The sequence below is a fragment of the Nicotiana sylvestris genome, chromosome 6 (genome assembly GCF_000393655.2).
Source record: "Nicotiana sylvestris chromosome 6, ASM39365v2, whole genome shotgun sequence".
Lineage (NCBI taxonomy): Eukaryota > Viridiplantae > Streptophyta > Magnoliopsida > Solanales > Solanaceae > Nicotiana > Nicotiana sylvestris.
This window is the reverse complement of record NC_091062.1, coordinates 103,282,723-103,288,722: the sequence shown is the minus strand read 5'-3', so window position 1 is coordinate 103,288,722 and position 6,000 is coordinate 103,282,723.

Here is a 6,000-nt window from a genome sequence, read left to right as displayed (position 1 = left end):
ACTTCTATTATTTTGTGAGTTTGAAGAGAATTAATATAAAAAAATAACAAAAATATTAAAACAAAAATATATAGTTTTTCATTAAACTACATTAATAGAAATTAAAGTTACATAAAGAAATTACTTAAAACTAAAAATAAGATAATAACCCTTTAAATAAAAGGATTATAAGTAGAAGAAAAAACCAAACATCTATTCCATCATCGTCATCATTGTTAGACCCATGAGCGGCTCCAAGACTATCATGTGAGCCATCTCTGGCCAGCATCTCCAGCCTGTCGAGCTTGGTGTTTATTTCTTTCAAATTCCTTTCATACTTGTCTATGAACTCATTGAGTTTCAACTCGAATGCCTCTATGATATCTTGTTTTATTTCATCAATGACATGCCTGATGAAATCATCCATTTTTCTTTCTTTCGTTTTTTATCAACTGAAAATATATGTGTTTGAGTGAATAAAATCACAAGGCATAGCGTACTTATTTAAGAAAAAAAAAACTTCTGCATTGTATATGAAAAGGCATAACGGAATTTTGAACGTCTAGTGTAAATGGTGCACGAATGTCACATAAATATAATTATTACACTAAGACATACACCCAACACAAAATAATTATTATATTAAATGTGTTTGTTACGTTTTATGGTTAAAATGCACAAAAAATACTCTTGTATAGTATACGATTAATGCATGCTAAAACTTCATGCTAATGCATGCTGAAGTTATTTAGTTCATTTGCTACAACTTCGTACCAAAACATGCTGAAGTTTTGTAACGCAGTCTACATTTTTGTCGTAAGTTTTTTCAGAAACTTCAGTCTAAACAAGCTGATGTTTTTTAGTTCATTTGCTAAAATTTTAGACTAAACATGCTTAAGTTTTTATCTTGCATTATGTAATTTTCTAAAGAGTTTTTGCTAATGCATGTTGAAGTTATTTAGTTGATTTGCTAAAATTTCATACCAAAACATGCTGAAGTTTTGTAACGCAGTCTACAATTTTGTCATGAGTTTTATCCGAAACATCAGTCTAAACAAGCTGATATTTTTTAGTTCATTTGCTAAAACTTCAGACTAAACATGCTTAAATTTTTGTCCTACAGTATGTAATTTTCTAATAATTTTTTTCTAAACTTCATACTCATACATGCTAACTTTTTTTGCTTGTTTCCTAATACTTCACACTAAACATGCTGAAGTTTCCATTCTGTAGGATGATTTCGATTTGCCTTGTTATTACTTTCAATGGGAGGTGGACTTTTGATTACAACTACTTGGATCATGATACAAAACTTGTTCTGGTTAATAAACAAGTATTAATCAATACTTTCCTAAAGAAAATTAGTGAAGTCACAGATTTTGATTCAACCAAATATGCACTAAAAATATGGTTTGATACCAAACAAAATATAAGCAAAGGGATGCTTGTAACTTCAAATGAAGAACTCAGAACCTGTATACATTTGCTAACAATTGATTCAGCCTTCAAGAATTTCCATTTGTCATCGAAATAATGCAACTACTTTTTGACAGTATAGTTGCTTTAGAATCTGCAACATCCAAACCATCTACTGCCCATACAATATATTTAGAACAGCTTGTTGATTATCAACATGAAGTAGAATAACCAATATTTGTGATGACTCGATAGGTCATCTAGAGTTTAAGCCTTAATTCTGTATTTCAAAACCTCAAATAGCTTCGTTTTGTCTTTCTCAATTTGTATGCATGGTTTGTGTCTTTTTTTGGAAGGCTTTTATGTGAAATACTGATTAAAATGTGAATTTGTTCCTTAAAAATACATTTGTGTTGACTTCGGTCAACGTTTTGAGAAAATGGACTCGAATCTATATTTTGACGGTCCCAGTAGATCTGTATCGTGATTTGGGACTTAGATGTATCCTCGAAATCGAATTCGGAGGTCCCTAGATCGAGTTATTGCATTTTGTCGATGATGGGATTTTGAGGACGCAGGATCGTATTTGTGTGCCCAAATTAAATGGACTTCGTGAGTTGATTCTTGAAGAGGCCCACAGTTCCTAATATTCCATTCATCTGGGTGCCGCCAAGATATATCAAGACTTGGGGCAGCATTATAGATAGAGAAGGATAAATAATGATATAGTTGCATATGTAGCTTTGTGTCTAAATTGTCAGCAAGTAAAGTACGAGCATCAGAGACCTGGTGGATTGCTTCAAAAGTTAGAGATTCCTGAGTGGAAGTGGGAGCGTATCACTATGGATTTTGTTGTTGCACTCCCACGGACTAAGAGGATGTTCGACGCAGTATGGGTCATTATGGATAGGCTGACCATGTCAGCACATTTCATTCCTATGGCAATTACATATTCTTCATAGCGGTTGGTTGAGATCTACATCCGCGAGGTCGTCCGTCTTCACGGTGTGCCTATGTCTATCATTTCTGATCAAAGTACGCAGTTTACCTCACACTTCTAGAGGGCAGTGCAGCATGAGTTGGGCACGGAGATTGAGTTGAGCACATCATTTCATCCCCAGACATACGGATAGTCTAAGCGCATTATTCAAATATTGGAAGATATGCTTCGCGCTTGTGTTATAGATTTCGAGGGTTCTTGGTATCAGTTCTTCCCACATGCGGAGTTTTCCTACAACAACAACTACCAGCCGAGCATTCAGATGGCTCCCTATGAGGCATTATACGGGAGGCGGTGCCGATCGCCACTTTGATGATTTGAGCCAAGGGTGGCTCTGTTGTTGGGTATAGATTTATTACAGGATGCCTTAGATAAGTTCAAGATTATTCAGGATCGACTTTGCATAGCTTAGTCTAGGCAGAAGAGTTATGTCGGCTGTAGAGTTCGTGAGTTTGCATTCATGGTCAGAGAGAAGGTATTGCTCTGGGTTTCACCTAAGAAGGGTGTGATGAAGTTTGGGAAGAAGGGCAAGTTGAGACCTAATTATATCAGACGCTTTGATATTCTAGAGAAAGTGGGTGAGCTGGCCTACATGCTCACATTGCCACCTAGTTGTGACAACCCGACCAGTTGTATCATGAGTTACCACTCTGTTTCCCTCATTTCTGCTTCTTATTGCTTTGTCTATCGGTTCTATATGTGATCGGGTTGGTTGTCTCGGGTTCGGAAAGGATTTGGTAAGGTATGAGACACTTAGTCTCTTTTGAGGAAGCTTAAGTTGGAAAAGTCAACCTGATGTTGACTTATGTGTTAGAGGGCCCGGATGTGAGTTTTGATGGTTTGGATAGCTTCGAGAGGTGAATTGGGACTTAGGAGCGTGATTGAAATAAGTTTTGGAGGTTCGGAGTAGATTTAGGCTTGAATTGGCAAAGTTGGTATTTTGGCGATATTCGATTGGTAGGTGAGATTTTGATATAGGGGTCGGAATGGAATTCTAAGAGTTTCAGTAGTTCCATTGTGTCATTTGGGATGTGTGTGCAAAATTTCAGATCATTCAGACCTAGTTTGGTTGAGTTTTTGATCAAAAGCGTAATTCGGAAGATTTTGGAAACTTAGGCTTAAATCCGATGAGTTTTTGTTGATCCAATGTTGTATGAGGTGTTTTGAAGATTAGTATAAGTTTGAATAAGGTTATAGGATATGTTTGTGTTTTTGGTTGAGGTCCCGGTGGCACCAGGGTGATTTCGGATGGTTGACGGAGAAGTTTGAAATTTTGGTAAGCTGCAGGTTTTCTGCTTCTGGTATTTCCGCACATGCGGATTGGGGACCACATGTGTGATGCCGCAGATGCGAGAAGGGAGGTTGCAAAAGCGGAAAGTGGCTGGGAGGCTGTGATCGCAGAAGCGGTTGTTGAACCGCACATGCGATGGCGCAGGTGCGGATTGTGCATCGCAGATGCGGAAAATGGGACTTAAGTGAGGACCGCAGATGCGGTGGTCTTGACCGCAGAAGCGAGAATATGGCCGCAGATGCGAAATCCCTGGGCCAGAAAGTATAAATTGTTTCCTTCGTGATTTTTGAGCTATTTCACCATTTCTAAGTCGGCTTTGGAGCTTTTTGGACGATTTTGAAGAAAGATTTCAAGGGAACTTCATTGAGGTAAGGATTTTGTACCTAAAACTCGTTCCTATGGTATTATTTCATGGATTAGAGCTATAATTAATCGAATTTAAGGGTTCAAATTAGGGAAAACTAGGGCTTGGTATTGGAGACCTAGACTTGAGGATTTGAGGGACCATTTGTGGTCGGATTTTTGGTACTTTTGATATGTATGAACTCGTGGGGAGATAAGAAATCCATTGATGTGAATTTTATTGAATTCCGAGACGTGGGCCCAGAAGTCGGGTTTTGGTAATTTCGGGATTTAAGTTGTAAATTGATTTTTTTTGCTTGGGCTTCGTCCCCTTAGCATATTTTGATACCGTGATTCTGATTTTGAATAGAATCGACGCGAGTGGAGGCCGATTCCAGGGGCAAGGTCATCGCGGGCTAGAGATTTGACTGCATTGAGGTGAGTAATGATTTTAAATGATATCCTGAGGAAATGAAACCCCGGATTGCACATCGTTGTGCTATATTGAAGTGATGCACACGCTTGATGACGAGCGTGGGGTTGTACACTGTTGTGGATTGTGACTTAGTCCATCCCGAATGACTATTTTACCGCGTATTTGTCTGAAACTTATTTGTGAACATCATGTTTTAGGTTGAATGCCATATTTGGGCCTAGTGCCAACTATTTGAACCCTTAGGGGATTTTTATTTATATTTCCTCACTGTTTGGACTTTATACTTGAGCTCAATCATGTTATATTCTACTGTTTTCATAACTTAGCCATCTTTACTCTCTTTTAACACTTAAATGATCTTGTAAATGATATTTTGAGCTGAGAATCATGTTTTGCTATTGACCGAGTGGCTTGTGAGGATTTTGACTGAGTAAGGCCGATGGCTTATGTTGTGAGAAAACACTGATTATGATTATGAGGCCGAGGGCCTAAGATTTGTACGCCATGAGGTGACTTGTTGATATGAGGCCGAGAGCCTAGTGATGATGCCACGAGATAGTTTGATGTTGTGCTTGGGACGTAAAGGGCCCCTCCGGGAGTCTGCACACCCCCAATGAGCGCGGGTACCCAGTATGATATGAGAGATAGCCCGAGAGGCTGGTGTTGTTCTATGATTTTGCCCGAGGGGCGATCCTTTATGTGTTTATCTTTCCTATTTGCCTGTCATTTGCCTGCTTAACTGTTAAAAAGGAATTTTATGAAGTTTTATACTAAACTCAGTAATTTTACACATCTTTACCGCTTCCTTATAACCTATAATGTGCCTTACATGATTTCTTGCTTTCAGTCTTTATTTATGATTATTACTCAATGAGTTGGAGTACTAACTTTACTCCCTACACCCCATGTGAAGATTCAGGCGTTGCTGATCCTACTAGCGCGAGTTGAGAGCTCCCAACAGACTTTAAAGTCCACGAGGTAGCTGCTTGGCATCTGTAGTCCCGTGTTTCTCCCCCTTATCTCATTCTATCTCTTTATTAGTTTGTTCTGTAATAGTTTTGTAGGCATTTCAGACTTGTAGCTTATTGTTAGATGCTCATGACTAGTGACACCCCTGTACTAGACTGTGTTGGGTTGTATTCCGCAAATTGTCGACTGGCCTTGTCTTCACGAGAGGCGCCATCACGACCGGGTCCGGGTTTAGGTTCATGACACTAGTTTATCAGCATTCCATCCGATGTTTCATATGTCTATGCTCCGAAAGTATCACGGTAATCCATCCCATGTGTTAGATTTCGGCTCAGTCCAATTGGACAAGGATTTGATTTATGCGGAGGAGATGATGGCTATTCTGGCTCGGTAGGTTTGACAATTGCGATCTAAGAGTTACCCTTCAGTTCGAGTGTAATGAAGGGGTCAGTTGGTCGAGGCAGCCACCTGGGAGTCCGAGTCGGTCATGCAGAGTAGATATCCACACCTTTCCACCAGTTCAGGTACTTTTCTATATCCGTTCGAGGATGAACGGTTGTTTTAGAG